Below are 7,617 nucleotides of genomic sequence, written 5' to 3' on the forward strand. Positions count from 1 at the left end.
ACTGATAATCAGAAAGACAACGGCCAGGTGAGGGAGGTACATGGAAAAGGCTTTGTGCCGGCCCTGCTCAGAGGGAATCCTCAGCACTGCCCTGAAGATCTGAACATAGGACAGCACAATGAAAACAAAACAACCAAACATTAAAGCAACACTAAACACAAGTGCCCAAACTTCCCTGAGGTAGGCATCTGAGCAGGAGAGCTTGAGGATGTGGGGGATTTCACAGAAGAACTGGTCCACAGCATTGCCGTGGCAGAGGGGCAGGGAAAATGTGTTGGCCGTGTGCAGGACAGCATTGAGAAAGCCACTGCCCCAGGCAGCTGCTGCCATCTGGGCACAAGCTCTGCTGCCCAGGAGGCTCCTGTAATGCAGGGGCTTGCAGATGGCAACGTAGTGGTCGTAGGCCATGACGGTGAACTGCCCCTGTTCCCAGTGCCACTCTCAGTCAGCACCAGCCAGAGCTCAAGCAGGACATTCAATAATAGAACGTCTGCTTTCTAAAACTCCAAAGTGAGTTTTAGAAGGTTACTTTGGTTGGCTTTTACAGTATCTACCTCGCCTCTTGTCAGCCCCTGCCCACTCAGGCTCCTGGTACAAATGTGGCCCTGCACCAACACCACTGCTCGTGCTGCCTTTTCTGCCTCATCCTGTCCTCTCCCTTGACTCCTTGTCTCTGCTGGGCCCCACATTCCACACTCTTTGCTGTCTCCACCGTCTTCCCTGCCTAGTGGGATGGCAGAGCCAGGGCAGGACATGGTAGAGTTAGGCCCTGTAGAGCCCATGCAGAGTGCCTGTGGAAAAGTGGGAGCTGAGAGATTGGGTTCTGTGGTGCAGAGGAGGCCCCAAGCAGAAAAGATGAGGTTAAACAGCAACTTTGCGGGGGTGGGGGGAGGGGTCTTCATCTTGGTCTGGCAAGGGAGGCTTCTGGCCATGAAGGGCCAAGGGATGGGTCAACCACAACTTCTCCGGGCAACCTGATCCAGTGACAACCAGTCCTAAAGGAACCAGCTGGCTCAGGAAACCCCCCTGTAGGCTATTGTGAGAAATGTTTTAACAATTCGTGTCAATAAAGAACACTCCTGTCTGCCTCTGGGCCCTGCACTGGCAATTTAATTCTTGAACCACAGATGCAGTGTGTCCCAGTCTCCCCCTCATTCTAGTCAATTTATCAAGTCTTCAGAGAATACTCCTTAAATTTATGAACCTGTTTGCTTTTGTTATTCCGAACTTCTATTTCTAACAGTTACAGCCTTTTTTTTGTCTTCTTCGAGATTAACTTGACACTGCTATAGGTGTGACTGTCCCTGTGAATGGCTGGTGAGGAATGTTTTAATTACTCGTGAAGTGTCAGTAAGGAAGCTATTTGTGTTTGTATGAAGTTTTTGATGTCTGGGAGTTTCAGAACAACTGATAACAACTAGTGACTGTTATGGGATACTATGCAAGCCTCTGATATCTGGCCAGGTGGCCAAGAGATTAAGAAGAAGAAAAAAAGAAGCTGAAGGACAGGTAAGAGACAAGACCTGCAGGGGATGCTGTATAAACTTGATACGGTGCCAATGAGTACAAAGGGGAAGAACGAGAAAAAAAAACTTGGAGAGGAAGACTACGAGCCTTCAGCATGAAAGACCCTTAGAAACCCCCAGAGGGACCACTGGAGACTGATGCGCATGCTCCAGTAGGAGGGACTGGACCCTGGAAGCTAATTATAATAACCTGTTTTTTTTAGAAGTAGTAATGAATATGTATTAGTCTAGGAGTATAAAAATCAGCTACTTGATGTAACTGGTGTGCGTCCTGGTGGAGCGGAGACTCCCGGTGCACCCAGCGCTGTTTGCTTACCTCTATTCTTTTAATAAATCCTATTTTTTTATTTAATCCTATTTTGAAGACTGAGCCATTTCTAACATGCCCTATCCACTGCAGAGGCAGAAGTGACCTCACAGTCACTGCCACAGTAACATTCCTCCTGCTGGGCCATGAGATCCTGAGGTAGAGCTGACCTCTCTCTAGGCCCCTACGCACCTGGTTTTCATTTTCTGGGTAAGAGATTAAGCAAAGTTTTAGTGAGAGTGTTTGTTGCTCTGCTTGTGGTGTCAGGTCTGTGGTTAAGTAACGGACAAGCTCTGTGGTTTAGGGTTTTTTTAGGTTTGCCAAGAAGTCTAGGGTTAAATGCAGCATTTTCATTTTAAGGGAAAGCATTAGGATTAGCAAGAGGAAAAAAAATGATTCCTTTCAGAGTATTTTAGTAGCATTTATGTTTAGAGATTAAAATTACTGGCTCAAGTAAGGTAAGGGCCATACGTGACTGTTTTATGTCAAGTCAGTGTTATTGCAGCATCCGCGTTACATAATCCCTCTTACTTCTATGAAATCATAAGTTTCCGCTGGCCAAGCTCTTCTTCCCACCCTGTAATCTCACATCTCTCTTGTCCAGGCTGCTCCTGACCTCCCCATATCTTACTGGGATCAGCTTTCTGATGACATTCATGATTGCAGAGTATCTGTCTCACCTCTGTTGGCTCCTCCATTGCTGAGAAGGAAGTGGCGTAGTAGTCAGGAGGCAAAAGGACACAAAGGTCTTTAGGATCATCCTGCACGATGTGCCCATCACCTCTGCACCTCCTCAAAGTCACACTTCCTGTCTATAAGTTTTTTTTCACAGATGGCTTTTGTGGATCCAGGGTTATTTTTTTCTCATGCATGTTTCAGTTTTGGATATGTAGAGACGGAATAAGGAAAGCCAAGGCACAGATGGAACTGACCTTCTCAAGGGATGCAAGGAATAATTGGAAGGGATTCTATAGATACATTTCTCAGAAAAGAAAGGCCAAGGAGAGTGTACCCTCTCTGATGGATGAGAAGGGTTAACTGGCAATGAGAGACATGGAGAAGGCTGAGGGACTCAGCATCGTCTTTGCCTCAGTCTTCAGTGCCAATCAGGCTCCCCAAGTCTTTCACTTCCCTGAACCCATAGATGGAGGCTGGAGAGCAAATTCCCTCCTGCTGTGAGTGAAGAGCAGGTCCAAGACCACCTGATGGAACTCAACAAGTACAAGTCTATGTGGCCTGATGACTTGCATCCCAGGATCCTTAGGGAACTGGCTGATATAGTTGCCAAGCCTCTCCCCATCATACTGGGGGCTGTTCATTCTACAGAATAGAAAGCTCCAGGGTGACCTCTTTGTGGCCTTTGAGTACTTAAAGGAGGCTTATAAAAAAGACGGAGAGTGGCTCTTTGTCAATTAGAGAATTACAGGAAAAGGGGGAAAGGTTTTAAGGTAAAAGAGGGGAGATTTAGATTAGAGGTTAGGAGGTAATTCTTCACTCAGAGGGAGGTGAGGCACTTGAAGGGGCTACTGAGAGACCTTATAGATGTGCCATCCCTGGATTTGTTCAAGAGCAGGTTAGATGAGGCCCTGGGCAACCTGATCTCAGGGGGGCATCCCTGTCCAAGGCTGGGGGATTGGAACTAGATGATCTTTAAGGTCTCATCCAACATGAGCCATTCTATGGTTCTATGGTCTCACAAACTATACCTCAGGCATGACTCCCATCCCATCAGCTTTCCTGTGGTCTATCACCTGACCAGAACAGAAGGTGCCTTGCCATTTTCAATGCCATGTGCATGCTTCTGGCCTTTACGGTCCCTATCTGTGCCACATTCCTCCTGCTGGTCAGGCAGATCCAGAGACAGAAGTGACCTCCCAGCCTCCATCACAGCCACGTACCTCCTGCAGGCCCAGCAGATCCTGAGGCCCAGCAGATCCCATCACAGAATTCCCAGGCGGCTCCTCCTTGTGGCCTCTGAGCTGATCACATACCTGCCACTTCACGTGCCTCTTCCAATGCCATACAACTGCTGCAGGACCTCGCAGTCCGTGACCTTCCCCAAGGGGACAAACAGGTGAAGTTAGGGTAGGAGTGGGCTTGAAGCTGAGATGTGCTGTGTGCATGTTGGAGGGCTTTGGGAGTTAGGTGTTCAGGTAAATGTTTAAGAATTACAGGTCACCCTCCAGGTTTAAGGGAATGGTAAGGGCTTCAATGAAGTGTTTGGTGTTCTGCTTAAGGATCCTGCTCCAGGTTTAGGATGAGGGAAAGATTTGAGGCTTATAGTTCAGATCTGGGTTAATGGCTAGGTTTAAGGCTGGCATTTTAATCCCTGGTTAGACTTAATCATCCTTCTGCTTGCCCTGCTAGTAGAAAATGGGTTTAATATCTGCCTTTTTAAAGTTCTGAGGAATGTCTTTGATCAATCTGTCATTTCCAAGGTCTTTGGGATAGATCTTATGACAGTGTCAGCAGTTCCACCAACACCTCTCTCACCCTTCCCACACCACCACTAAGCAACTTGAAGACTGACCAGTGGGATGAAGAAGGTTTGGAAAAGGGCTTCCTTTAGATCTCTGAGGAGGGCTGTTATGGGCTTCACACAGGCAGTGATGGCAGTATCATAGAAAACAGTGACACTTGTGTGGACAGAAGAGCAGGTGGATAAGGCTTTGGGCCTGCCAACACAGGACACACACACATGAAAACTGCATGAGAGTGAAGATGAAGATTGGATCCAAAATGTAGATTATGAAAGAAAAGGCCACGAGTATTACCATGGCACTGCAGGACAGCTCCAGCAATGGGGCAAAATCATAGCAGGTGTGAATGACACTGGGGCCACAGAACTGTAGCATGAAGGAGGAGAAATAATTCCTATACATGAGAGAAATTCTCCTGGTTCAGGTGCAGCTGCCTTCTGGAGTCAGACCTTCCACTTCTCGAGTCTTGCAGAGAATAGGGATGGCATAAAGCCCAGGGCTGTCTGTAGGACACAGTCCCAGCAGGAAGCACTCTGTTCATGCAGAAGGTGCAGCTGAGAGTGCTGCCACCTCTGTGAGCAAAGGGGGTGCTGTCCCCAACCAGGAAGCTGGCCAGCATCTGTCGTGGGGTGGTGGAGATTTTTGAGAAAGGGAAGCAAATATTCCATATCCTTCTGAAAGCTGGTATTGCCCTAACCAAAGAAAGGTCAAGGGACCTGCGCACGAGATCCTAGTCCAGGTAGGCCAGGATCAGGGGGACTGCTGCATCGAGACAGGCTGGGAGTTGGTCTGTGGGTGATGAGCAATTGTATTGTGCATCATTTGCTTTATACATGTCATCATCATCATCATAAAATGTGTTATTATTTATTGCTATTGTGTCTGTTATTCTTATATTTCATTTTCTGCCCTTCTAAATTGTCTATATTTCAACAAATAAGCTTTTGAGTGGTGAGTGTGAGCTAACATCATGGTGTTGCTTAGGTGCCCAACAGGTTAAAGCACAACAATTTTGACAACCAAACATTAATAGAAAAAATCACATTTCTAAAATCAGTCTCTCTGCTGTTCAGACAGGAGCAGTCAGTAATAACTTCATTCTGCCTAAAACACCACACCCCAGGAGAGACCCTGCTGCCTTTGGGAGCTGTCAGCCCTGAGGCCTTGGGGACACCTCGAGGAAGCCCAATGGCACAGAGCAAGAGATGCCATGGTCTTCCCTATGCAGGCCCATAGGGAAAACCATACACGCTGTGCTGCTGAGCTGGGCAGGACTCCTGGGCCCAAGGGGAGCTCCTGGCAAGCGGGCAGCACTGCAGAGAGACAGCTGTGCCCAGGAGCAGCTCCTCTGCACAGCACAGCAGGGCTGGAGTCTCTGACAGCAGCTGGCCGAGGAGAGGAGAGAAGGAGAGAGGGCTTGGAGGCAGTGAGGAGCGCAACAACGGAGGGCAGCATGTGGCAAGACACATCTGCATGCTCTTGACACTGTGAGTCTCTGGCAGCAGGGCAATGCAAGAGGGCTTGCCAAAATGGTCTTTTACAGCTGGCACATCTGATGGCTCATAGCATCTGTCAGGATGGTTCACTGTTTTTCTCCAGTGAGGAGTAGCAGATGCTGTAGAGAATGTCATTTATGAGGCAGCATTTCAAGAGAAAGACCAAGGCTTTTTTATCTGAAGGGGAAGGCTTTTTTGGACTCTGTAGTTTAAGACTTCTACTGCAAAGGTTTTGCAGGTTTCATGGTAATGTGTTCTCAGGATTGTACAGGAGAATGAGTCTACTAGAGCATTGCACTGAGAAATCAGTATGTCAGCAATGAACTTCATGAAGACCCTTCAGCCACCTCGCCTTACAGACTGCACCAACATCATGTCTGTGATCTCAGGTTTTAACTGAGCTGACATTGATCCGGTTCCTTGCAGGGACATAGGCAGGTGGTGAGAGGGACCTGCTGCTAGAAATGCCATGCGAGGGAGGGCTCAGGAACCTCCGTGCCATCCCCTGCAGGACAGGAGCCTTCCCTGGGGCACCCCCTGCTCTCCTCTCGCACCAGCACAGCCTCTGCCCTCAAGCCCCCGGTGTCCCCAGCAGGAGCTGCCTCCTCTGCAGGCAGAGCTGCAGCACAGGAGGGTCTGCTGAGTGTCCATCTGTCCCTCCCTGGCCTTGCCTCCCCTGGCAGCAGCACGCTGGCATTCCTCCTGGCTTCTCCAGCTGGCCGTTGTGCTGCTGGTCTTGTTCCCAGGCTGGCTGAGGATGGGGGTTTAGATGCCCATGGAGTGAGCCCTCGGTGTGCTTGGAGGAAGGGGAGTACGGGGACTGGTTTAGGGGTGTGGAGATGGGCACTTTGAGCCTGGATGTCTCTGCTCTCAGCAGTGTCCTGGTTTGTTTCAGGCAAACATAGGAGTGCAATTGTCCCGTAGGTCAAAGAGACACCAGCACAGGGCAGTTGACACTAGGACTAACAGACAGACTCAATGTGCTCTCTGAAGGACACTGCACTGAAGATATCGCCACTTTGATGACACACAAGGATTTACTTTGAGTACAGTGCGTCTGCTAGCACAAAAGAGAAAAAAGAAAAATCACTACATGATCTTTACCACTTACTTTGGGCAGGACTGACTCCCACATTGCCCACAGAAAGTCCCCTGCTCTCAGTGACACCCTCTAGCAGCACCAGCCAGAACTCATGAAAGGGACCTGCCAAAAGTCTGAATGGAAGTGGAGAATCATTTGGGAGGTATTAAATGAAAAATTGAATGATTTTTCCTCTGAAATGAGAAATGAAGGCAGAAAAGAAAAATAGATTTATTTATTTTTATTATTTTGTAAGATAACTCTGTTAAGATAACTCTGATAAACACTCAGTGTATTTATTTTCCTTGGGCAGGACCATATGCCCAGAAGCAGGAAATGCCCAACAGCAGCGCTGTGAGTGAGTTCCTCCTGCTGGCATTCGCAACTCCTGCACTTCGCGCTCTTTCTGGCCATCTACCTGGCTGCCCTCCTGGGCAACGGCCTCATCCTCAGCGCCGTAGCCTGCCACCACCGCCTCCACACCCACATGTACTTCTTTTTCCTCAACCTCGCCCTCCTCGATGTGGGATCCATCTCCACCACTCTGCCCAAAGCCATGGCCAATGCCCTCTGGGACACCAGGGCCATCTCCTATCAAGGCTGTGCTGCACAGGTCTTTTTCTTTCTCTTCTTCATATCAGCAGAGTATTATAACCTTACTATCATGGCTTACGACCGCTATGTTGCCATCTGCAAGCCCCTGCACTACGGGAGCCTCCTGGGCAGC

This window comes from Anas platyrhynchos, chromosome 31 (genome assembly GCF_047663525.1).
Source record: "Anas platyrhynchos isolate ZD024472 breed Pekin duck chromosome 31, IASCAAS_PekinDuck_T2T, whole genome shotgun sequence".
In the NCBI taxonomy this organism is placed as follows: domain Eukaryota; kingdom Metazoa; phylum Chordata; class Aves; order Anseriformes; family Anatidae; genus Anas; species Anas platyrhynchos.